General features: G+C 46.1%; 1 protein-coding gene across 2 annotated transcripts in view; it reads left to right on the top strand.

Annotated features, from left to right (window-relative positions):
- The window catches only part of LOC132383149 (synaptotagmin-1-like), a 136,530-nt gene that overhangs the window by 23,366 nt on the left and 85,483 nt on the right, over positions 1 to 27,681 (top strand). The gene's annotated exons all lie outside the window — the stretch shown is intronic.

The following is a 27,681-nucleotide window of genomic DNA, read 5'->3' as shown; positions in this document are numbered from 1 at the left end:
GTCGCAGGAGATCAGCATCCATCATCAGGGACCCCCACCACCCAGGCTATGCTCTCTTCTCAATGCTACCATCAGGAAGAAGGTTCAGGAACCTCAGGACTTACACCACCAGCTTCAGAAACAATTACTACCCCTCAACTATCAGGTTCTTAAATCAAAGGGTTAACTGCACTTGCCCCATTATTGAAATGCTTCCACAAAGGACTCAATTTTAAAGATTCTTCATCTCTCAATATTTATTGCTTATTTATCTATTATTATTTCTTTGTATTTGTATTTGCACAGTTTGTTGTCTTTTGCACACTGGTTGAATGCCCAAGTTGGTGTGGACTTTCATTGATTCTATTATAGTTATTATTCTATTATGGATTTACTGAGTATATGTGCAAGAAAGTAAACCTGAACCTTGTATATGATAACTTATATGTTCTTTGATAATTAATTTACTCGACTCTGTTCTTTGAAAGGTGATATAAAATATGTTTGTGTTTAATTCTGTCCAGTGCTGTGCTCCCTCAGTCACAGCAGGGTAACACGGGGAACTCCCAGCACTCGGTCTCACCACTGCGCCACACTTGAGGCTAGAAGTGGGACGAGAATGGGGCTGTGACGGTCACACTTGACGATCAGGGGGCTGAGACCTCCCGAAGGTTCGGCCCGTCCACAGCGAGCTCTGGCTGAACGGTCTGCCACTCTCCACTGGGTCAGTGGTCACAAGTCGTCGAAGCAGTTCTGCAGAAAGACGGGAAAATTGTCCGTCGATGTCCCTGATAATGACATTAATCTCTGTACTTTAAGATGCTGTGTAATGCATTGGGATGTGTAACAACACAGAAAGCCCTGTGCAGACCACAGAATGTTCCTATTGGATCTGGATTGTTACTGGAATTAAATTGACTTTATTTCCTACATCCTTCACATATGAGGAGCAAAAATTTTTATGTTATGTCTCCATCTAAATGTGCAATCATAGTAATTCATAATAATTTATAATAAATAGAACAGTCAGTGTAATATAGAGTACACTCAAGTCAGCATGAGTTCATCAGTCTGATGGCCTGGTGGAAGAAGCTGTCCCGGAGCCTGTTGGTCCTGGAGTTTATGTTGCGGTACCGCTTCCTGGATGGTAGCAGCTGGAATAGATTGTGGTTGGGATGACTCGGGTCCCCAATTATCCTACGGGCCCTTCTTACACACCTGTCCTTGTAAATGTCCTGAATCATGGGAAGCACACAATTACAGATGCACTGGGCTGTCTGCACTACTCTCTGCAGACTCCTGTGATTAAGGGAGGTACAGTTCCCATACCATGCAGCCAGTCAGGATACTCTCAATTGTGCCCCTGTAGAAAGTTCTTAGGATTTGGGGGCCCATACCAAACTTCAACCGTCTGAGGTGAAAGAGGAGCTGTTGTGCCTTTTTCACCACACAGCTGGTGTGTACAGACCACGTGAGGTCCTTGGTGATGTGGATGCCAAGGAACTTGGAACTGTTTACCCTCTCAACCCCAGATCCATTGATGTCAAGAGAGGTTAGCCCATCTCCATGCAGAACTCCTTGTTCATAGTCATAGAGCACTACAGCACAGAAACAGGCCATTCAGCCCATCTAGTCCATGCCAGACTGCTATTCTGCCTAATCCCATCAACTGGCACCTGGACTATATCCATCGATGCCACTCGCATCCATTTACTTATCCAAACTTCTCAGAAATGCTGAAATCAGACCCGCGACCATCACTTCCGCTGGCAGCTCGTTCCACACTCTCACCACCCACTGAGTGAAGAAGATCCTCCTCACCTGCGGTGTCCTTAAATATTTCACCTTTCACCCTTAACCTATAGCCTCCAGTTCTAGTCTCACTCTACTGCTGAGCCTCAGAATCTGTTGTAGCAGGAATTCATTTCGGTGGCTTGGGAGGAAAGAGAACTTGAATATCACCAAGAATAAACATCCTGGGAGGTTTGGGAATCAGCGGCTTGAAGGAAAGGCACCTCCCATTCTCCGTGTTTTTTCTCCAGTTTCAATCAGCACCGCTGCTGGTCGTGACCCGTTGCCAAGTGCCTCACATCCGGATTTCCCTGTCCAAGCTCCTTCAACACTTCCTCTTAACATCTTCCTGAAAACATGGCCCGTCCTAGCATCATCTTCTACCTGATTACACTTATGTGACATCCTTCAGCGATGTTCCATGATAGTCTATTGTGTTGTTGTTGTTGTTTCTTGCCGCCATTGGAGTGTAGACTGTGTCCCTGGAGAGGAGTTTCTCAGGTTTCTCTTGTAAACAACTTCTGACAGAGGAAATCTTTTTTTCCCTTGGTGAAGTCCCTCCCCTTTTCATTTTGACAAAGTGTTGTGGACAGATAAACGATCCCTTCATAACACAGTGCTGATATGCATGTATTTTGTGGCTCTTAGCTCTGGAAAAGGGAGAGATGCACTACAAAAATAGAGTTGTTTCTCTGCAACAGTACCGGGCTGTTTGACCACACCTACGGGACTGAGTGCAGTTTTGCTCTCTTTAGTTGAGGCAGGGTATACCTGGCTTGAAGGCAGTACTGGGAAGGCTCGGTTGATTGATTCTGAGCAGAAAGAACGATTGAGTATTTGGGCAAGTTTATGGGGATTTAGGAGGTTGAGAGGTTCCATACCACTGTCTGAGGGACAGTTGATAGGGTGGATGTCGAGAGAGTGTTTTTGCTAATGGAGCTGTAGAATCATAGAGAACAGAAACAGGCCCTTCAGCCCATCAAATCCGTGCCGAACTATTATTCCGCCGAATCCCATTGACCCATACCCCTCCCATCCATGTACTTATCCAAACTTCTCTTAAATGTTGCAATCGAACCCACACCCACTTTGTTCCGCTGGCGGCTTGTTCCACACTTGCACCACGGTCTGAGTGAATAAGATCCCCCTAGGTTCCCTTATCTATTTCACCTTTCACACTTAACCCATGACCCCCAATTCTAGTCTCACCCAATCTGAGAGAGAAAAACCTGCTCGCATTAACCCTATCTCTATTTTTGTGAACCTCTACCAAATCTCCCCTCATTCTCCTTTGTTCAAGGGGAAAAAAAATCCCAACATATTCAACCTTTCCCTATAACACAGGACCTCAAGTTACAGCAACATTCTTCTAAATTTCCTTGGCATTCTTTCAATCTTATTGACATCTTTCCTGTAGATAGGTGATCAGAAGTGTACACAATACTCCAAATTTGGCTTCACCAATTTCAACATAAAATCACAAATCCTATCCTCAGTACTTTGATTGATAAAGGCCAATATGCCAAAAGCTTTCTTTATGACCCTATCAACCCGAGATCCCACTTTCAAGGAAATATGGATTTATGTTCCCAGATCCCTTTGTTCTACCACACTCTTCAGTGCCCAACCATTTCTACCTCAGTTTGCCGTCCCAAAGCATAACATCTCATGCTTGTCTGCATTCTATTCTATCTGTCATTTTTCAGCCTATTTGTCCAGCTGGTCCAGATACACTTCAGAAAAATTTGGATTCACTTTGGAAGACTGAACTTGAAGGCAGAATACAGGATAAATGGTAGGATTCCTAACAATTTGGAGGAACAGAAGGATCTCGGGGTATCCATCCATGGATCTCTCAAAGTTGCTGCGCAAGTTGATTGGGTTAAGAAGGTGAATGGTGCACTGGCCTTCATTAGTTGAGAGACTGAGGCAATGTTGCAGCACTATAAAACCCTGGTTAGACCACACTTGGAGTATTGTGTTCACCTCATTATAGAAAGGATGTGAAAGCTTTAGAGAGGATGAAGAGGAGATTTACTAGGATGTTGCCTGGATTAGAGGGCATGTCTTATGGGGATAGGTTGAGCAAGTTAGGGCTTTTCTTTTTGGAGTTAAAGAGAATGAGAGGTGACTTGATATAGATGTACAGGAAGATAAAAGGCATAGATTGAGTGGTCAACCAGAGAGTTTTTCCCAGACTGGAGATAGCCAATTCAAGAAAATTTAGGGTGAAAGTATAGGAGAGTTGTCAGAGGTAGGCTTTTTACAGAGGGACTGGTGAGTGTGTGGAACACACTGCCAGGGGTGGTGGTAGAGGCAGGTGCATTAGGGACCTTCAAGAGACTCTTAGATAGGCACATGGATGATAGAAAAATCGAGGGCAATGTATGAGGGAATGGTTAGATTGATCTTAGGGTGGGTTGAAAGGTTGTCACAGTATTGTGGTTCAAAGGGCCTGTCCTGTGCTGTACAGTTCTATGTCCTGTGGAGGAGGTAAGAAGGGAGTTGAGGAGACGGAATCAGATGGGCAGCGAGAAGGAATTCAGGCAGAGGTTTTTGAGAGGCTGCAGCATAGCGATGGAATCCTGGAAGGAGGGATGAGGAGCAGAAGGATCCTGGGTGTGTTGGTCATCACCGAGGAACTGCAGGAGGCATGTGAGCTCTAGACCAGTGAGGGGAGAAATTCTGATCTGCATTCTCCTGGGCAGTCTGAAGCGTTGGAGTCTGGGAGCAGAAGTGGTGGGTGGAGAGTACCTAGCTGCCCGACCGCTTAGTCAAGAGAGCAAAGGCAGCTCTAAATGCACAGTGGGACATGTCTACCTCTGTGAGAGCGGTGGTGACTTCCATATCTCAGGATCTGAACTAGCAGATGGACTGAGGCAATAGGCCTGTCATCTCCAACCAAGCCTCATGGTGCAGCACTGACTGCATACCTGGGGCACTATGCTCTACCTCTGCAAGCACTAACATTTATGGTAGAAAAATTATCCACTAAACTAAAGGTCACAGCAGAATAAAGTAATTTCCTGTCTCAAGCACATTGCAGCTGACTCACGTTAGATCGTGGAAGAAATCTGCCTCTATTATTAAAGAAAAGGTACGTTTGGCATTCGCTCCCGATTTCTAAATCACTGTGGGGATCAATTAACTCTAGGAAATGCGATTCTTCCAGATGAGAATCCCCTCTGGTCGGAATCAGTCCGAGGGCGAGGTGGAAGGTCAGCCAAGTTCCATTGTTCTACAGCCGTCAACCTCTCCCCACCTTGTCACCATGGTGATGTCTGAACAGCCATGTGGGTGGATTCGAAGCCTGTTATTAAGCTCGCCCGCTGAGCATGAGCGACCATCAGTGTCAGATGAGCTCTGGCAAGCCCCCGCCTGAGGGAGAACACGTCCAACTCCTTTGGGGATGTTCTGGGGCTGTCAGAATGAGAATAGCAGACGTGTACCACCCCTGGTGCGTCACCGAGCGACGAACAAAGGCAGATGATCGGACCCGCGTTGGGGGTGGGGGTGGGGGGGCAGATGTGACAAGAAATGAGCGGCAGATGGCGAGCATGTTTCAGATGGTGGGGGAGTGCCATTGTACATTTCACAAACAGAAAGGAGCTTGTTTTTGCCAAGAATAAGCGAGAAAACATTTTGTCCAATATCACTCCGTCTGGCACGGTGCACTTCCAGCCCGTCGATGGGACTGCGTGGAAGTTTCCCCACCCTCCTTCCCACCATTACGCGGCGCGTTGATCGTGTTCCCGCACAACACCGTGTTGTGATGCTTGGGGGTTGTATAAATGTCAGGATGCTTGCTTTACTTACCATGTTAAATAGCTTCGTTTCTGCTGCTACAATGATCAAACAAGTCTCTCCCTACCCACCCAACGGTCCAGCGCTCTCAAAAGTCTTGAATCCATCCAAAACCCTGCTGTTGTGCCCTTCATCTGTCACCCTGGTTCTACCGATCTGTAAAGGCTTTCAACCCAAACAATTACAACTTCACACCTCCCATTATCAGTAGCCTCCTCTGGCCATAATGCTCCAAATCTTTGAGTTCCTCTGACTTCAGACTTCTGAAGTCCCCTAAATCCCCCCCCCCCTTAAACCCAATAACTAGCCCCACCCCATTTCATCTATAACTTTGACTGAGTTTTTGATAATTCGTCGTAATTTCTGAAGTGGTCCAGCCGAGCTTGGTTACACAGCTGTGCCGAGTTTTACTGTGCTAAATGCACATTCAAACACAGATGTTATTATTTGCTTCTCGGGGATTAAGTAATAATAACATTAAATGTCCTTCTTTCCACAGATGGAGTTAATTGCGGCAATTATCGAGTCTGCCCCGTGAGTGAGATTGCCAATCTGTGAATAAAGTGTCTGAGTTTGCCTCTCATTTGTAACATGACCTGTTTAGAGAGGGTGAATGGAAGGCTTGCGCCTTCACCTTCCCTTTCTCCCATAGTCCCTTCTCCAATCAGATTCCTTCCTTCTTCTTCAGTCCTTTACCACTTCCCAGCTTCTCACTCTTCTCCCACCCCCTCCTCCACCATCCATTCACCTGGTCTCACCTGTCAGCAGCCAGATTTTCACTTCTTCCGCCATCCACCTAACTTTTCCCTCACCTAGTATCACCTATCCCTTCCCAGCTTCTCACTTCTCCCACTCCCCCCTCCACCATCCACCCAGCTTCCCCTTCACGTGGTCTTACCTATCACATGCCAACTTGTACACCTCCCCCTCACCCCAACCTTCTCATCTTGGCTTCTGCCCCCTTCCTTTCCAGTCCTGATGAAGGGTCTCGGCCCAAAACGTCACTGGTTAATTCCCCTCTGCAGATGCTGCCCACCCTGCTGAGTTCCTCCAGCATTTTGTGTGTGGTAATAGAAGGAAGTGAATAGTCCAGGGATCAGGGCACACAGTTTGAAAGTGATAAATGCTGTGCGGATGTGAAGAAAGAACACTGGATCCCTGCCAGCTAGGGTGTAGAAATAAATATTAGCCAGGGATTTCGACAGGCACATTAGCACTGGGCAAGGGGATTGATGGGATTGTTCTATATTCAAAGTCAAAGTTCAAAGTATGTACTCTGTCCGTGACCACTTTATTAAGGATCTACTACACATGATTATTTGATTTACCATCAGTTTCCTGTCAGCTTGAACCAGTCTGGCCATTCTCCTCCGACCTCCCACACTAACAAGGCATTTTTGTCCACAGAGCAGTCACTCACTGGATACTTTACTGATTTTTGCACCGTCTCTGTAAACTCTAGACTGTTGTGCATGAAAATCCCATTAGATCAGCAGTTTCTGAGATACTCAAACCACCCCGTCTGATACCAACAAACATTCCACGATCCAAGTCACTGAAACCACATTTCTGATGTTTGGTTTGAGCATCAACTGAACTTCTTGACCATGTCTGCATTCTTTGATGCATCGAATTGTTGCCACGTGATTGGCTGATTTGATATTTGCATTAATGATACAGTGGCTACTGAGTACATATTATAGTTCCCTGAGATTCAATTTCTTGTAGGCATTTACTGGGAAAAGACAATGACATTTACGAAAAGTTATATATAAACAAGGACCAACAAACAACCAATGTGCAAAAGAAGACATATTTTGCAAATAAAAAGCAAGTAACTAAAACTGAGAGCATGAGTGGTTGAGAACTTGAAAGTGAATCCATAGGTTGTGGAATCAGTCCAGTGTTGAGGTGAGTGAAGTTACCCATGTCAGTACCGGAGCCTGCAGGTTGTGGGGTTCAAAGGGTTAATGCCAGCTGCTGTGTATCTGTGTATCATGTGCCCTCTGTGATACACATGAGTATCTGCTCTCCACTGGTCTGCTCCAGGGTTCATGGTGCTTCACTCACAGGCATGGCCGCAGTGGGCCCCTACCAACTACTGCTGTGTCAGGGTCGTGGATCAAGCCCCTACCATAGCCAGGAATGGTCCCGGTGTGAGAATGCTGCTGTTTGGCTATGTCAGGACAAGAGCTCTTGGTTGAACACAATGAAGAAGACTTTTAAAAAAATGTTTCTGGCAACACAGACAAAATGCTGGTGGAACGCAGCAGGCCAGGTAGCATCCATAGGAAGAAGCACAGTCGACGTTTCAGGCCGAGACCCAAAAATTATAAAAATAAATAAATAAAATGTATTTATTATTTCCCTTTTTTTTTCTTTTCTCTCTCTCTGCCCCTCTCACAATCACTCCTTGCCTGTTCTCCATCTCCCTCTGGTACTCCCCTCCCCCTTTCTTCCTCCTTAGGCCTCCTGTCCCATGATCCTTTCCCTTCTCCAGCTCTGTATCCCTTTTGCCAATCACCTTTCCAACTCTTGGCTTCACCCCACCCCCTCCTGTCTTCTCCAATCATTTCAGATCTCCCCCTCCCCCTCCTACTTTCAAATCTCTTACTATATTTTCTTTCAGTTAGTCCTGACGAAGGGTCTCGGCCCGAAACGTCGACTGTGCTTCTTCCTATTGACGCTGCCTGGCCTGCTGTGTTCTACCAGCATTTTGTGTGTGTTGCTTGAATTTCCAGCATCTGTAGATTTCATCGTGTTTGCGTTTTCAAAACTGTTTCTGGAGCAGTTTAAGGTGTTTGACTTGAGGAAATGTCAGCCTTATGTAACTAATAAGGTGTTGGTTGTATGTGTGTAGCTTAAAAACATGATATAGATAAGTAGCTTCTATTAATCTGAATTTTACACAAATCTGACCCCCCCTCGCAGCTCCCCTATAACCTTGTCCACCATTTAAGGCAATGCTAAAATCTACCTCTAACCAAGTGTTAGGTCACTATTCTAGAGCTTGTTGGGATTAGGAAGGGTGACAAAGGCTATGGGGAGAAGGCAGGTGAATGAGGTTGAGAGGGTTATTAAAAAAATCAGCCATGCTGGATTGGTGGAACAGACTCAATGGGCTGAATGGCCTTTGTCTGCTCCATTGTCAGCAGTGTGGCCACTCAGCACAGTCGTGAGGTTCAGGACTACAGTGAGTGTGAGCTGGGGACTGCCTGACAAACCCCTCTCTGATCAATTACCAACTTTGTGGCTGTCACCCGACAGAAATCCCAGACCTAGGTACCCAACACTGAGTGCACAGCAGTCAGGAGGGCAGAGGTGTGCAATGATCCCATTGGTATGGAGGGTATGAGGCTTTACCAGTTTATATTGGCACAGAGGGCAGGGGTCTGCACCAGTTTATATTGGTACAGATGGTACAGATCTTTACCAGTTTGTATTGGCACAGAGGGCAGGCATCTGTACCAGTTAGTATTAGCACAGATGTTACAGGTCTGTACCAATTTGTATTGGCACAGATGGTATGGGTTTGTACCAGTTTGTGGAGATATAGATATTCCATCACTGCCCATGTTCCTGAGCCCTAGCAAGTAACAGTTCCCTTCCTAGACGGTTTGAACTTTGTGCTGCCAATTACTCTGGCAATTTTCCAAGTGCTTGGCTGAGCTGTTGATTGGAACACTGGTCAGTGGCAGAGTCAAAGACATTTCCTTGTCTCAGTTGATGGAATTTGATTAGAATTGTCTCAAATGTAGAGCTTTATACCTCTAAAATAAGGGTTACTTATAATTAAGTTGTACAAAATCCTGAATATTCTTCTCCTATTACTGCTGACATTCTTCATTCGTCACTGGCTGCCTGTTTGGCCTGACATTTCTAATGTTTCAACAACAGAGAAGCCATCTGTTCTGCATAGCTTTTGATTATCTATTTGTACTTATCTTTATCACCTTACATCTTGCTTCTCACTACTTATTAATCTGGCTCTCTTTAATCATGTTAAGCAAAGCAGACACAGTTTTAATTGGAGAGCTCTGTTTCTCAGTGCACGACAAAGGCATCCTCTGAAATCGCCACCTTTGTCCATTGCTTGCTAATTTGCTGCTCACACCCTCTAGTTCTGTGTTGATGGCTCTCGTTGGATACTTGCACTGAATAGTAACTCTTAAAGGATCGATATATTTTGGGATCTGACTCCCAAAATATACCCAGAGCTGGATCCCCGTCATTCTCCTGACGTGTCCGCATTGTGCCTGTACCCCTTGTCGAAGTTTAGTGTTGAGATGGGTATAGTGAGAGAGGGAAAGATTTGCCCTGCTCCCTGGTGATGTCCCGAAAATTTCTAAATCAGGGATTCCCAACCTGGGGTCCATGGTCCCCTCAGTTAATGGTAGGGGTCCATGGCATAAAAAAGGTTGGGAACCTCTGTTCTAAATCAGTCGAAAACTAGTCTGCCATTTCTGACTGAGTCCCGTCTCTTGGTGCAATTCTCCTTCAATATGAATGGTGTTGTGTGTTCACCATTGAACCACTGGGATTGGCCTTCTCTGTAGATCTTACAACACGACATGATCACACCCAAAAGAGATTCTGTAGATGCTGGAAATCTTGAGCAATGCACACAAAATGCCGGAGGAACTGGGGAGGCGTGGCAGCATTGTGGTTAGCACAGCACTTTACAGTGTAGATGGCCCGGGTTCAATTTCCACTGCTGCCTGTAAAGAGTTTGTACGTTCTCCCCGTGACTGCACGGGTTTCCTCTGGCTACTCTGGTTTCCTCCCAAAGTCTCAAGACATACTGGTTAGTAGGTTAATTGGTCACTGTAAATTGTCCTGGGATTAGGCCAGGGTTAAATTGGGGGATTGCTGGGCAGTAAGGCTCAAAGGACTGGAAGGGCTATTTTGCACGTCATCTCAATCAGTAAGTCAGGCAGTATTTCTGGAGGGGACTAAACAGTCCATATTTTGGGATGAGACCCTTCACCAGGGTGTGACACAATCCTCCTCCTTCCTCTCCAACAGTCCCACATCCAGAGAGTCCAAGGGACCATCAGAGGGTGATGTAGAGAAGGTATGCCACAGAGGAACAGCTTGAAAATAACTTCCATAAAATAACCACCTTCCTGCCAGGATGAAGTAGGAGTGTCTTCAGGTGAGAGACACTGAAGTGGATTTGAATGAACCGTAGAACAGCATCTGATCCAGCAATGTCACCCATTCAGAGTGAAGAGCGTAAGGAGTAGAAGAAGGAGAGGAACGTTTCCACAGCTTGTGCCTGTACTACTAATCTTTAAGGACCCCCTTGATTCCCAGCACTCTCCATTCTGAACACCCTCAGTAGCCAAGTCCCAACTACCCCCTTGGGAAGACATTTCCATAGATTCACAACTCTCAAAATGAAACATTCACTCTGTTGCTGCCTGAATGGCTGATACCATATGTGAGCCCTGGTTCACCTCATATCTACCAATGACTGCTCATTCATTTCAACAGTGTCATTGCTAATTATTCTGAACTGGAGAGCATGGGTCTGGCCGGCTTATCCTATACTTAAATAATTCCCGTATCCCACAATAAACCCATCTTTTGACTTCTTTTGATCCCTGCAACCTCTTCCTTCTTGTGGAGTTTTCCTGCTGCTTCCCAACCTGGAGCTTGCTCATTGCTGATTTTCAGCGTTTTCAAGGGTTGGACATAGTATGACCTGTGGGTAAAGAGAGCCAATGGATAGGCTGTGCTTAGAGCAGAAGGCAATGATCAGGTGTCTCTTCAAGGGATCTCGAAGCTCGTGGTGTAGGAGGCAGTGTTTCAGTGTGGGGAGAAGATTGACCGGCTATCAAGATCAGCATGAATGGGTCCTTGAAAATCAAAACAAAATCTGAGAATCTAAAATAAAAATGGAAAATTCTGGAAACACTGGTCAAGTCAGGCACCATCTGTGGAATAGAAACAGTTAATGTTTCAGATCCTAGACCCTTCATCACCAGCTGAATCTTCCCAGCATTTTTATGACAGGTGAGGGGAATTCAGTGTAACACACTGGAACAGCAGGTCAGGCAGCATCAATAGAAAGGAATAAAAAGTCAACGTTTTGGGCCGAGATCCTTCATCAGGAATGGGAGTCAGTGGTGTGCATCTGCAAAGGACAGGGAGCAGAATCCTCAGGTGTAATAGACTTCTTAAAAGCGATGTGTGGTGTAGCTAGGGGCCAGTGTGCATCAGTGAGTGGGGATGAGGAATTTGCACTTCGTACAAACTCAGAGTCTGGAATTTCAATCTCCCCGCATTCTCATCAACTTTCCTGCTTCCATGACCCAACCACACATGGGGGCAACACGCTAGCATAGTGGTTTGCACAATGCTTTACAGTTCAGGTGACCCAGGTTCAATTCCCACTGCTGCCTGTAAGAAGTCTGCATGCTCTCCCCCCTGACTACATGGGTTTCCCCTGTATGCTTTGGTTTCCTCCCACAGTCCAAAGACGTACCGGCTGGTAGGTTAGTTGGTCATTGTAAATTGTTCCATGATTAGGCTACAAGGATTAAATTGGAGAGCCGGAAGGGCAGCACCTGAGTTTGGGAATGAGATGGGTCTCTGTATCAGAATCAGGTTTATTATCCTTGCCTTGTATAATGTGAAGTCTGTTGATTTGTAGCAGTGAAACAAAGATGTGAACTTAATATAAATTATAAAATGAATAAATAGTACAAACACAGGGATAGCGAACTAGTGTTCCTGGATTCATTGAGAAATCTGATGGTGGAGGGAAGAAGCTGTTCCTGAACCACTGAGCATGGGATTCCAGGCTCCTGTACCTCCTCCCTGATGGTCGAAATGAGAAGCATTGGGAGCCTAACAGCCAGTAGGAACGTGGCGAGAGGCACAAACAGCAATGGGATAGTGATTACGTTTTTGAAATGTCAATTGTTGAGGGAGAAGGTATGCTCAGGGCTGGACAGTGATGAAGCTGTGAGGCAGCAGAGCTACCAGCTGCACCCGTGTGCCTCCTTAGTAAAACATCTGCAGGAACTGAGGGCAGCTGGATTCCCTCCATCACACACACAGGACGTGGAAACCTGAGGAGATTTTTTTGGACACCGCTGGAATGAGAAAGCTGAGAGCAGATTTATGGAAGCAATAAGATGTCCAGAGACTTCAGGGGGGAATTGGGAGGCCGGCGATTGGCTGGAAATTTGCAGGGATGAGGTGGTGGAGAAAAGTGTGGAATACTTTCAAGGCTGAGGTAAACATTTGGATTCTGGGAGTGAAGGGTTATGGGAAAGGAGCAGGAGAATGAAACCAAAGTCCAGATGTCAGACAGGATTGAGAAGAATCCGTCTGGCCCATTTCTTCTCCTAGTTCTTATACCGTGTTAGTGTTTGGGAATAACACACACACAGTGCTGGAGGAACTCAGCAGGTCAGGCAGCACCCATGCACAGGAATATGCCATCGCATTTCAGGCTGAGACCTTTCACGAGTCCTGGAAAAGGAAGGGGGAAGAAGCCAAAATACAACGGTGGGGGGGGGGGGGTGGAGAAGGAGTACAATCTAGCAACTGATAGGTGAGGGGGAAGGTGGGTGAGTGGGGGAGGAAGAGATGAAGTAGGGTGCTGGGAAGTGATAGATAGAAGAGAAAAGTGCTGAAGAATAAGGAATTTGATAGGAGAGTAGATCATGGGAAAAAAGGGAAGGAGGCAGGGCACCAGAGAAACATGATGGACAGGTGAGGAGAAGAGAAAGGGTAAGAGGGGAGCCAAAATGGGGAACGGAAAAAGAGAGAAGGGGGAGGGGTGAAAATTACTGGGAGTTGGAGAAATCGATGTTCATGCCCTGAGGTTGGAGGCTACCCAGAGGGAATAGATGTTGCTCCTCCAACCTGAAAGCGACAGTAGAAGAGGACATGGATCGACATGTTGGAATGAGAATAGGAAGTAGGATTAAAGTGGGTGGAAGTAGACAGGGATATAGGTAGATATGTCAAAATGGTAATGTGAAGTCAAATGGGACGTCACCGTGGCAGTAGAGGAGGCTGTGGACTGACAATCTCTGTCTATAAATTCTCCTGTTTCAGTAGGAGGGTTAAATTGGCTTTGTGAAGTTTTTTTTCCAGTTAGCACACTGGTTATATGTTTTATACAAATGCAATAGCCTGAACAAAGCAGGCTCAAATTTGCCATGGTCTGACATTTTCCGTGGCATTATCTGTGTTACAAGGAGACAGTGACTGACCTCTGCAGCGCTAGGTTAGATTACAGAACGAATTAGAGGGATGAGTCTCACTGACAGCTGGGCTAACATCATTATACACAAGGAGATCGATTTGTTTTCCACGTAGCGCTGATGTAAAGGCTCTGGGGCCAGCGGCGGTTAAAAGTAGCAATGGTTGTGATTTGTTGGGATCCTGAGCCTGTTAGGAGATGCCTCTACACAGTTTGGGGAGATCTTTCGCTGCAAAAAAAAAGACGAGCGAGCTGATAAATTAGTTCATTTGCTCTCAGTGAGGTTCAGGCTGTAGAAGTGTAATTACGTTGTAGAGATACAGAACCTGCAAGCTGACTGATTCAGCAGGATCCCATGAACAGCAGTGTGCAGGGTTCTAAATCTAACCGTAACGGGACTGCTGGGAGTGGGGAGTGTAGTGAGGGATGTAGGGTATAATTAGTGGTATTCAGATTGATTACCTATTCCCCACACTCTTGAGGTAGAGGGAGAAAGTATAGACAGGTGTGTGTGTGTGTGTGTGTGTGTCTGACTCTTTGTCTGTCCACACGTGCATGTGTGTCAGTGCATTTGAGTGTGTGTATACGCCAATTATCCACCTGCGTGTATACGTGTTTCTATATTTGCACACAAGTGTGTATAGTGTGTCTAGCTTGTTTTATATTTGTGCGAATGTGATTATACAGGAGTCTGCATACTGACATGTGTAAATGTGGATATACACAAGCAAACCAGATGCAGACCATACCCAGTTGCCCAAGCTGTGCCCATGTCTGCACCCCTATTGCCTGGAGCTTCTACAAGACAAGGAGAACTCAGACCATGTTCTGGTAAACACCAGCTAACCAGCCACCAAAAAAACAGGGTGGCACAGTAGCATAGTAGATAGCACAACAGTACAATAGAGGCGACCCGGGTTCAATTCCTGCCACTGCCTGTAAGGAGTTTGTACGTTCTCCCTGTGACTGTGTGGGTTTCCTCCAGGTGCTCTGGTTTCTTTCCACAGTCCAAAGACCTACCGGTTGGTAGGTTAGTTGGTCATTGTAAGTTGTCCTGTGTTTGGGAGGTTGCTGGTGGCAGTGTATGTTCCTGACAAACTGGCAGGGAGCTTCCCTGTCACTCTCTCATCAACCAGATTTCATCATGGAAAGCCACCACACATGCCTTTCTGTTCATCAGCAGATACCGTGAACCTGAGTGGAGAAAGAACCCAGTGGTTGTGTCATCAGCGCCCTCAACTCTCCTCAACAATGCACCTTACACAGGTTTAGTCAGCCGAAGAACAGGCCCACAGAATCACACAGCACACAGCAGGAGGCCATTTGGCCTCTCACATTCATGCTGACATTTCAGATATTTCATCCAACCTCCTCTGATCAGAGGATCATAGTCCTACGGTACTGAAACAGGCCCTTCAGCCCAACTGGCCTATGCTAACCAAGGTCCCATTTGGCCCATTTCCCTCCAAGCCTTTCCTACCCATGGACTTATAAAATGTTGTTATTGTTCTTACCTATACCTCTTCCTCTGGCAGTTCATTCCATACACACACCACCTTCTGCATGAAGTCATCCCTCGGGTCCCTTTTAACTCGGCCGTCTCAACTTCAACCTATTCCCTCAGGATTTTGACTCTGTTTCCCTGGGAATAAGACTGTATGCATTCTCCCTGTGCCCCTATCTGTGCCCCTTATGATTGGATATATCTATAAGGTTTCCTAAGTCCCAGCCCGCTCACCCGCTCCCTATAAATTGAGCTCTTAAGTCCTAGCAACAGTCTGGTAATTAATTACACAAGGTAATGTTATAAAACTCTGGTTACACCATACTTGGAATATTAAGTTTAGTTCTAGTCACTACATTACAGGAAGGATCTAGAAGCTATAGAGAGAGATTTACCTGGATGCTGATTGGATTAAAGAGCATGTCTAATGAAGATGGATTGAATGTGCTCAGTCTTTTCTCCCTGGAGCGAAGGAGGATGAGATATAAACTGATAGAGGTGTACAAGAGACATAGATTGAGTGGACAGCCAGAGACTTTCTCCCCCAGCAGAAATGGCTTATATAAGGGGCATAATTTTAAGGTGGGTGGAAGGAAGTATAGTGGGGGGGAATGTCAGAGGTTGGTTTTTTACTCAGAGAATGGTGGGTGTGTGGAACACACTTCGAGGATGGTGGTAGAGGCAGATACATTAGGGACATTTAAGAAGCTCTTAGATAGACATATGGATGATTGAAAAATACAGGGTTGTGTAGGATGGAGGGGTTAGATCGATCGTACAGGTTTAAAGGTCCTGTACTTTGCTGTAATGTTTGTGTTCTATGAATACATCCTTCTTGCCTTGCAAATTTTCGTATTATGGTTGTCACTTTGTAGGTAGGATGAAACCTTCCTACTGATTGAGCACTTCAGACAGTGACAACAGTCTCTCTCTATATTTCTTTCTTTCTCTCTCTCTCTCTCTCTCGTAAATCCATCTCCCCAGCTTACTAAACAGTAATTAGGGATTTCTTTTGCTGAAATTGAGGCTTTGAAAAACGGCTAGCACTGAAGTTGTTGGATAGTGTGGTAGCAAAGAGCTGGAGTCGAAGTGGGGATGGGAGGGAGAGTTGCACATTTACAGTAGTAAGGTGGTGGAAGAAGTTCGCCAGAGCCTCAAGTGAGCACCGACTGCAAGAACAACATAGATGTGGGAAAATGTGAAATGAAACCAGAAAATGCTGGAAACATTTAGCAGCTTGTGTGGTGTCAGTGGGGAGAGAAGCAGAGACAATGGTGGCAGAACTGGGAAAATGAGGAAAAACATGTTATGTTCTTCTGAAAGGTCTCGACCCGAAATGCCGACAGTACCTTTTCCTTTCGATGCTGCCTGGCCTGCTGAGTTCCTCCAGCATTTTGCGTGTGCTGTTTGTTAGATCCTGATGCTCGTGTTCCAAAAGTTCTTCAGAAGTCAAGAATGAGACATGTTGCTTAGAGTCATTTTATTAAGTGTTACAAGAGTAGAAAATGAACAAGAGGAGCCAAGAGAAGAAAAAGTCAAAGGGCAAAGCATTTGTAGTCTGATACACAGACAAGAGATAACAAAATTCCAGTGATAGCAATCAACTTACAAAATATCCTTATTCATGCAGTGTGACACCTGCTACTGAAAACCAAGAAGTTTCTAGAAAAATACAGAATCAACTGTACTGTAATGGTAACTTCATTGAACAATTAAACGTGGGTGATTGTATAAAAATACCAGCAAGAGTAGGAAAGCTAAGTACACGAAAAACACAATCCAACTCAAATGTGGGTGAAATCAGGAGGGTGGAGAGGGATGGAGAGACAGGAGGATGTCTACACAGAAGAGAATTGTCACGATAATAATTACTTAAAAATTGGCATCAGTTGGAGATGAGGAGAAGGATGGGAAGAAAATTATAACCAATTCCATGGGAGTGAGAGGTAAAGGGGAGGATTGGAAAGTAGGAGTCCTGATGGACGCTCTCAGCCCAAAATGTTGACTCCTTATTACTCCAATGTTTTGGAAGTGTTACCCTGGATTTCCAGCATCTGCCGATTCTCTTGTGTTTATGGGTCGGAAAGACCACTGAGGTGAAATGTTGGCTCAGGTTCTCTCTCCGCAGATGCTGGCTGACTTCCCGAGTGTTTCTGGCACCGGTACAGGGCAGGCTTGTTTTCACCGGTGCATCGCAGAGCAGCGGACTCCTTTAAGAAGGGTGTGGGGCTCCTTCTCCACGTCTGTGTGGGAGTCTGGTATTTGCATATCTGTGTGGGAGGCTGTTCTTTGTGTGTGTGCCTGTATTAAATCGGTTTCCATGACTTCAGCGGAACGGAAGATTAAAAGAGATACATCATGGGCAGCTAAACTGATTTTGCACCCTTACCCAATGTCACATTAACCCCTCAGCTCCCACATGGGCTTTAGGCATAACTGAGATTCACCTCCTCTTCAGTGTCCTTGTAAGTCAGAACGATCAAAGGTCAAATAAACATGTTGGTGACCCTGTGATTTCTCAGCTCTCATCCATCACTACATCAACCCAACTCTTATATTCACCTGTCCATCTGCAGATTCCTTCATTAGCTCTATCAGGGGGAACATGAAAAAGGGGCTACTTGACCTATCTATCCATGGCAATCAGAGGAGAGCTGTCCAGCCTTATCCCACCTCCCAGTTCTGGGCCACAGTTCTTCAGCTACTGGTCAACTGTGCTGAGTGTTTCTGCTCTAGCCACCATCCAGCAGTGAGTTCGTCTCCACACCTTCCAACTGAAGCCTCAAAACATCTCAACTGGAAAGTTCAGGCAACTAGGTGAGGCAAGGGCTATTCAAAACTGGGATGACCAGGTAAAGAGCACCAGGTGAGGTAGGGTCTGAACTAAATTGGGAACTTCCAGTGAAGGAGACCAGATGAGGCACAGTCTGATCTAAATTGGGAAGTCCAGGTAAATAACAGTAGGTGAGGCAGGATCTGATCTAAATTGTCAACTCCAGGTGAAGGAGACCAGGTGAGGCACCATCTGATCAGAGAGAGCACAAGCCGTGGTGTACCCGAAGAGGGCCGGCTCACACTGGAGAATTATTGATTCAGTGGATGGTTCCTCATGAGGAAGCTTTTCAGCCCTCCTGTCCTCTGCTGGGTTCAGCAGTACCTGCTCCTTTCCCTGGTTTCTGAGGTTTGTCTGTCTAAGGGCAAAGCAGTGACCAGAGGAGAAGGTCCAGAGAAGAGGAGGGTCAGAGGGGACAAGCAGCACTGACACTTTGCAGATTGAAGACGTACTTGTGCCCAGGTTATATTATCACTTTATCTTCATCTAGTTGCTTCCCTTCTCTCTTGCACTTAGAAACATATGCCAAGCTGTTACACTTAGTGTGTTATCTGTACCAGCACCGTTCTCACAGACACACCTTCACCCATGACAGGAAACTCCAAACCGTGGCAGAAGCTGCACCTTTCTACCAATCCAAATGCACTTACTCAGCTCAGAGTCTCCACATCAGAAACTGCTGGATTGTGGGATCAAAAGGCCTGTTGATGGGTGAAATTAAATTAAAACAACTATTTCAATATTATATTAAAACAACCATAACTATATAATATCAAAACAAGTGATGTAAGGTCCTGACGAAGGGACATGGCCTAAAACGCAAACTGTTTATTCTCCTCCATAGATGCTGCTTGACATGAGCATTTTGTGTGTTCAACTCTCTGGTTTCACCACCCAGGGTCGGAGAGCATCAGAGCCCTTTGATGAAACTATTGGGTTGTTTTCAATGAGCGACAGGATAAGTCAGAAGGTTTTCAGGGTCCTGATTCCCACTGAAGTCAAATACAGCACCACCAATGTAACATGCCATTCTGACTATTGACGTGACCACTAATACAGAGATTGGGTTACTATTGTCATGTCCCGGGAGAGAACGAGAAGCTTTTGTTTCGTGTGCTATCCAGACAGTTCGTGCCATGCACAATCACGTTGAGCTAGTAGAAGGAAAACAAAACATGGAATGTCCTCCCAGTCTGGACATATTGAAGGGGATCGCTGAAGAAGATCCCACAGTGGTATTTAGAGAAAGCTGGATATGTATCTGAGAGAATGCATTTGCAGGACGATGGGGAGGGGGCAAGGTGGATTGCCCTGACAAAGGGTTTATACAGTGTTGTGGCGATTCTTTAGCCTGCTCTTTTACTTTGATGTTTCACGGTAGCGTAGCGATGAGCACGATGCTATTACTGCTTGGGGGCATTGGAGTTCAGATTTCAACCCTGGCATCCTCTGTGAGGAAATGAATTCATGCATTTCCTCCAGGTGCTCCGGTTTCCTCCAACCAAGCAAAGGCGTATTGCTTAGTAGATTAGTCAATTGTCCGTAAATTGTCCCACGACTGGGCCAGGGTTAAATTGCGGATTGCTTGCAGCACAACTTGAAGGGTCGGAAGGGCCAGTTCCATGCTTTATCTCTAAATAAAAGCAATAAAACACCTCAATATCAATCTAACCCTTCCCTCCCACATTGCCCTTCATTTTTTATCATCCATGTGCCTAACTAAGAGTCTCTTAAATGTCCCTAATGTATCTGCCTCTACCACCACCCCTGGCAGAGTGTTCTGAGCACCTGCCGTTCGCTGTGTAAAAAGGTTACCTCAGAGATCCAACGACACATTTCACTTCATGCCTCAATGTTTCATTCTACATGTGACAAATAAATCCAAAGCAGCACACACAAAATGCTGGAGGAACTCAGCAGGTCAGGGTCTGTCGAGGTCCTCCAGCAGATTATATGTAATGAACAAACAGTCGACGTTTCAGGCCAAGAACCTTCTTCAGGACTGGAAAGGAAGGGGGAAGACACAGATTTAAAAACGTGGGAGGAAGGGGAAGGAGGACTAGAAGGTGACAGATGAAGCCAGGCGGGTAGGAAAGGTAAAGGGCTGGAGAGGAAGGAATCTGATAAGAGAGGAGAGTGGACCATAGGAGAACTGGGAGGTGGAGGGATGCCAGGGGGAGATGATAGGCAGGAGAGAAGAGGTAAGAGGCCACAGTAGGGAATAGAAGAGGGCAAGTAGGGAGGTTTATTTTTATCAGAAGGAGAAATCGATATTCATGCCATCGGGTTGGAGGCTACCTGGACAGAATATAAGATGTTGCTCCACCACCCTGAGGGTGGCTTCATCACAGCACTAGATGCATTGTCAGAACAGGAATGGTCACTGGGAAGTAAACTAATATTCGTCTTATCTTTATCTTTGATAATACCCTTTTAATTCAGCAATAACCCATCTGCCTATCCTGGTCCAGCTGACGGGCAGCTCCAGAACCATGAATGTGGTTAACTTCTGTGGCATTTAAGTTCCTTGGCTAGGGACGGTCAAACCACTCTGGGCAGGTCAGTGAGTGCCCTGTCCTGGAACAAATACACAGAACACAGCCTCAATTTGTGACTCAGAGCCACAACATGGAAGGAAGCATCACTGCCTTTTGAAGTCCCAATTAGTCACCTCTCTTCCTGCTGTCCCTGTCGATGCCAATTTATTCCTTCCTTTCAAGTATTAATCCATTTCCCCTTTATTATAATCAGATAAATTCAGGTTGTGGGTTTCAGATCACAACTTACTGGAAGGGTTCACTCTGTCACACCCCTCCATTAGTTCACTGAAGGATGGTGTTGTCTGCTTACAGTTTTCCCGCCCCTGCAAGCAGTTAATTACTCGATAGGTGTCCATGGATATTGAAGCCATCAGTGAGAGGATGGTGCAATTAACAGCTAAAATATTCCATTTTATCAGAGCCACCAGTAGCTGTATTGATCCTCCCCTCACTGATATGTTTCCGGTGAGTCAGACCAGTGAATATGTACACTCTCAAAGGCTAATTTACTAATTTACTTCCAAGGTCTTCTGACACCACCGAGCCTGACAGCAGTGAGTGAACCTGCGGCAATCGAGGTTCAATTCCCTCTGGGGTCAAGAACCGTCTTCCAGCTGGTGTTTCGGATCCAGCCATCTGGGTGTACTCGTTTAGAGAGTCCGCATTACAGTTCGGGGGCTCAGGAGGAGGAAGGGATGGAGGTGGGGTGACAGATCATGGAGGTGGCTGGGAACAATCAGATCCTATTGTCTTGTTACACAGCGGAACAGGTTTGAAGGGCTTACCAGCTGTTCCTAGTCTATATGTTAGTGTACATGTTCAGTGGCTGTATCCCTGAAGGCCCAAACAGGTTCTGTCATTGGGGGGGGGGGGGGGGGGACCACTAACAGAAGAGTCCACTGCCCTCGTTTTGCATCCCAGATGCAGTACTGCAACCCCCTTGACCTCCAATGAAAGTGCTTTCCCAACGGATATTTTAATTCCTGATGAAGGGTCTTGGCCTGAAAGTCATCTCCATAGATGTTGAGTTCTTCCAGCATTTTGTGTGTGTTACTCTGGATTTCAGGCATCTGCTGAATCTCTTGCATTTAAGATATTGTAATTCTATTATTTTCTTTGCCAATTTGCATTTTTATACTTTCCCTCATTTATATCTCTTCTCCATCCATTACTTTGTCTCATCGTTCTCTCTCCGTTTTCTTTTTCTCTCCATCATTTCCATTCTCTGTATCTCTCCCTTCCCTCGGCTTTCTCACTCTACCCATTCTCTCTGCTTCCATGTTTACCTTCCACACACTCTTGGGAAAAATTTCCCACAGCCCCTTTGAAGTTGTTGTCTGTGCTCTGAACTGTTTCATCTATCCCAATACACAAGGAATTGTGGGATATCTGTTGCTAGGTAACTTCTACTCCTTGCTTTCAGTGATGCATTGGCAACCTTCACAGGGACAAACTGGATTGCATCCATGAGTTAACTCCTGTGATGCCAGTGACTCAGCAGTGCTAACTCTTCTCCTCTGCAGAACTGAATGGTTGCCTCGTCATTTGCTGCCATTCCTCGTACGAGTCTAGTTCAGTGGCCATTAAATGTGGCAAGTTCTGTCATTGTAGACATTTTTCACTGGGGGAGGGCACTAACAGAAGAGTACACTGCCCTCATTTTGCATCCCAGATGCAGAACTGCAACCCCCTTGGCCCCCAATGAGTCTTCTTTTTCAACAGATATTTTAAATCCTAATGAAAGGTCTTGGCCAAAGGCATACCAGATAGGTTAATTGTCCCAACAGGGAGATCCCCTCACCTACACCGAACCTTGGCAGTTAGAACTAGAGTGGTCAGACACAACCCATTTGAAGCTGTTAGGCCAGAATGAATTCACTGCCCCAACAGGTACTCAGCGACACTGAGGGATATGGGCAAAGGTGGGCAAATGGTGTAGTTTAGATGGGCATCCTCTGGCACAATGGCCTTTATAGATCAAAGTATTGAGTACAGGAGTTGTTATGACAAACTGAAGTTGAATAAGACGTTGGTGAGGTTTAATCTGGAGTATTCGGTAGAGTTCTGGTCACGTACCTACAGGAAAAATGCCGATAGCATTAAAAGAGTACAGAGTAAATTTGCAAGGATTATGCCAAGATTTGTAGACCTGACATAGGGAAACATTGGATAGGTTAGGACTTTATTCCCTGGAGCACAAGAGAATGAGGGGAGATTTGATAGAGGTATACAAAATTATGAGGGGTATAGATACAGTAAATGCAAGCAGGCTTTCTCCACTGAGGTTGGTTGAGACTAGCGCTGGAGGTCATAGGTTAAGGGTGAAATATTTAAGGGAACATGAAGGGGAACTTCGTCACTCAGCGGATGGTGCGTGTGTGGAACGAGCTGCCAGTGGAAGTGGTGGATGTGGGTTTTATGTTAACTCTTCAGAGAAGTTTAGATAAGTTTAAATGGAGGGGGTGAGTGGTTTGGATGGCTATGTCTATGTGCGGCTCAGTGAGACTAGGCAGAATACTAATTAGCCAGGGGGACGGCCACGGTAGCATAGCAGTTAACGCAATGCTATTAAAGCTCGGGGTTGTCAGAGTTCGAAGTTCAATTCCCACGCCCCCTGTAAGGAGTCTCAATACGTCCACCCCATGTGAGGGTTTTCTCCGGGTCCTCCAGTTTCCTCCCACAGTCCAAAGACATCCTGGGTAGGTTAAATGTCCTGTGAATCGGCTAGGGTAAAATAGGGGTTGTCGGGAGGTACTTGGATGGCATGGCTCAAAGGGCTGGAAGGCCCTAGTCGGCATTGTATCGCTAAATAAATAAAGAATAATAGTTCAGTACAGACTACTATTTAGATGGGCCAAAGAGCCTGATTCTGTGCTGCAGTGCTCTATGACCCTGTCTTGGTCAGCAAGGATGAGTTGGGCCAAAGGGCTGGAGTCCATGCTGAATGACTCAATGACATTTTAGCAGGGCCCCTAGTCACCAGAGCTGAAAACAGGCACCACAGAGGCGGTGAGGAATGACTTTCCCGTGCTGTCCTTCCAACTGTCCAGTGCAAGTGCAGGCTCCCCTCACCTCTGGGCAGAACCCACGGTTAGCTTCTGTCCCTGTTCACCCCAATGCTCAGACCAGGACCAGGCTGGAAGACCCCCCCACCACCACCACTGCTCAGCTAGGGATGTCTGGTGGTCCACTTGAAACCCACGGCTCCTCCAGTGTCCCGGCCAAGGACGGCTGTCCCAGGCCCAGGGCGCAGAACACACTCAAATGCTGTGTAGAGCACCAGTGAAACGGGACTGGTGAGTAATGGACCCCTCCCTGCCTTCCTTGCCCTCGCCTACCCCTTTACTGAACTGCAGATACAGATTAGCTTGATTTGTCATATGTACATCAAAACATCGAAGCATACAGTAAAATATGTTGTTTTGCATCAATAACCAACACAGTCCAAGGATGTGCTGGGGGCAGCCCACGAGTGTCGCCATGCTTCCAGCGCCAACATAGCGTGCCCACAACTTCATAACCCTTCATCAAAGCTCAGCCCGAAATGTCAACTCTTTTCTCTTTTCCATAGATGCTACCTGGCCTGCTGAGTTCCTCCAGCATTTCGTGTGTGTAGCTTGGATTTCCAGCGTCTGTAGATTTCCTCTTGTTTGAGATGGATCTTTGAGTAGGTTAAAGGGTCAGCAAAACACTATGGGCCAAAGGGCCTGTACTGTGGTGACCTGTTCTATGTTTGGCTGACATTGAGCAATGAGGGTAGGGAGCTCACCCTCTCCCCCTACACTAGATACGGTGCTGGGTGAGAGAGGGTTGGATCAGGAGTTCCATTGTTGACGATGAAGCTCTCAGCTGCCAGACACCATGCTTTCCTGTTGCTGCTCCCAGCATAAGATGCATTGGATGACTCAGACAAATATCCCACACACAGTGAGCAGGCTTTGCCAACCCATGTGAAGAGTTGTGACCTGTACCAAAGGAGCGGTCGGTAAGAGAAGGCGAAGATTTTATTCAGAATGTAAATGAAGTTCTCTTGTCCAGTGCTGTCGAGGTTTCCACTGTTGAGATGGCATCCAAAAGTAATTCAGCAATGAGGTCGATTGGTCTGACAATCCTTACTCGAGTGTTTTCTTGGAGTGACAATCAGCTTGTCTGGCGATTCCTGACACAGCAAGCTTGTAATAACACAGGCCTTGCACAATTCTAAACAAAATTAATTCCATCCTAGATTTCTGTCTCTGTTTAGAAACGGTGAAGCATAAGAATGTGCAGCAGTGTTTCTGGGCAGGAGTAAGTCATCAAAAGAATGAAGATAAATTGAATCTCAAAAATCTCAGAGAAATACAACAAGGCGACAGCATCATTTTCCCTGGTCTGCATGAGGATGATTGAAACCAGAAAATATTCAATGTGGTCCTGATGACAGCAGCTCCTGGAGGTGTTGAAACTTTCACAGTAAAGGCCAAGTGTGTAGATAGTGCACTGTTAGCCCAAATGAACGTAATCCCTGTTAACCCCCTCCCTTCTGGCAGAATATGTACACATATGTACAAGGAGCAGCAAATGCTCCTCTTACAAACAAGAGAAAATCTGCAGATGCTGTCAGACATGAGTTCAGTGGGGCAGGAACAAGCTGAAACAATGGGACTACATGTATCAGCGGGTTTGTGGATCTTGGGTAGGAGTAGAAATGGGAGGTGTGGGGTGTGGGAACTATGAGGTTGGTGGCGGTGGATGGGAGATCCCTAGTCAATATGTTGAACCTCTTGTCCAGTTTCGCCAGCCCATTGACAAGGAACAGGCCTTATCACCATTTGTCAGCTCTTGTTATACTGGAAACCAAGGAGGCATGAGGAAGTGCTCAACTGATCTTTGTGGAGGATAATTTACTTTAGGCAACTTTACTTGAGAGCTAAGATTATTTTTTTTATATAAACATGACAATCTGCAGATGCTGGAAATCCTAAGCAACACACACAAAATCCTGGAGGAACTCAGTACGTCAGGCAGTATATCAGTGAGACCCAACGTAGATTGGGAGACTGCTTTGCCGAGCACCTATGATCTGTCAACCAGAAAGAGTGGGAATCTCCCAGTAGCCACCCAATTTAATTCCACTTCCCATTCTGATATGCCTATCCATGGCCTCCTCCACTGTCATGATGAGGCCACACTCAGGTTGGAGGGACAACACCTTATATTCCATCCGGTAGCCTCCAACCTGATGGCACGAACCTTGATTTCTCGAACTTCCAGGAATGAACCCCCCCCCCCCAACCACATTCACCATTCCCCATCCATTTTACCCCCTCTCACCTTGCCTGTCTATTGCATCCCTCTGGTGCTCCTCTCCCCTTTTCTTTCTTCCATGGGCTTCTGTCCTCTCCCATCAGACTTATTCTTCTCCAGCCCTGTATCTCTTTCACCAATCAACTTCCCAGCTCTTTACTTCATCCCTCGCCCTCCCGGTTTCACCTTGTATTTCTCTCTCCCCTCCCCCAACCTTTTAAATCCACTCCTCAGCTTTTTTTTCTTCAGTCCTGCTGAAGGGTCTCTGCTCGAAGCATCAACTGTACTCTTTTCCAGAGATGCTGCCTGGCCTGCTGAGTTCCTCCAGCATTTTGTGTATGTTATAGTGAGCATCTTTGCCTGGTTTGTAGTTCTCCTTTTAGGTGTTCTCTATTCTGTTGAATGGATTTTCAGAATGGATAATGAGGAATCAAAGAGAAAATAAACCCTTTAATTCCCTATTATCCATTCTGAATTCCTTTAATAATCACCACCTTAGATAGATAATGCCTCCCCACAGCCATGCCTTCTAGCATAGTCATCAAGCACAGAAACTTTGGCTCTAATCCCTTGTCATTGTCACATACATTGGAAAAACAGATTCCCCCAGGATCAGACAAATCTCTATTCATCTGTTGAAATAACTCTCGTACAACCAACCATTCTCCTGTGTGGAATGATTTCCATTCAGATTTTCTCCGTCCCTCCCTCCCTGCCCTCCTTCTCCAACCACTTCTTTCTCCCAAGTTATCATTCCTGGTTTCCTGATCAAGGTGCAAGCTATCCTGCGATAATGCACATTCCAGAACCAGTCTCCCAAGCAGCACAGTTTGCGTAATACTCACAGGAATGTTCCACTCTGTGTGCTATAGATAGATCGGCATTTCAGAGCAACTCCTCTCCCCTGTGCATGGGGATGGAAACTTGTTTTGGAACTCATTCATCACGTTGGATAATGTTGTGCTGCAATCCACGCCCGTGAATTCAGCACCCAATTATTTTCAGTTCCAAGGGAGGGAAGGGCGTCACGTAGCATTCCAATCAGCACACAGTGGTGGCTTGCAGCTCTGGTGGCCCCCCTGCTCGGTTCTGATCTCCAGAGCTGTCCACGTGGAGTTTGCGTGTTCTCCGTGTGACCTCATGGAAGCCCTCCCGGTGCTTCCGTTACACATCCCCTGCGGGCTGCTGGGTTAATTGGCCGCAGTAAAATTGTGAAGTTGAGTGATGGAATTTGAGGCACCGATTTTGGAGCGTTTGTAAAACAGAGTGGGTCAGGATTGGATTAGCGTAAATGGGTACTTGATGGTCAGCACACACTTGATGGGTCAAGGGACCTGTTTCTGAGCTGTGGCTCCCTATGACTCTGTTGAGCTCCCCTATACAGGCAGAATCCTCACCACAACTCCACCCTTTTTCCCATTGAAACTCCTACCACCTTCACCCTGTGGGTCAAAGCCTATGTGTTCGAGTCCTGACCTCTCTTTCTGAAACCCCTTTGGGGCCTCCAGTGACCACCTCTGGTCTCTTACCAGGGTGAAAGTAAACTCCTTTCATTGATTACATTGTAGGCAATGTAATCAGTTTGTACTGATTGCAATGGTTCCTTCCATCCCAGTGCATCATTCCAGCCTTCCTCCTTTCTGGGATCTCTGGTGCCGGACCCAAAGCTTGGAATTCTCCAATCTGCTTACTGCACAGAAGGCTATGTCGCCCATCAGCT

Source organism: Hypanus sabinus, chromosome 29 (genome assembly GCF_030144855.1).
Source record: "Hypanus sabinus isolate sHypSab1 chromosome 29, sHypSab1.hap1, whole genome shotgun sequence".
NCBI lineage: Eukaryota > Metazoa > Chordata > Chondrichthyes > Myliobatiformes > Dasyatidae > Hypanus > Hypanus sabinus.
This window is presented reverse-complemented; position numbering and strand designations above follow the sequence as displayed.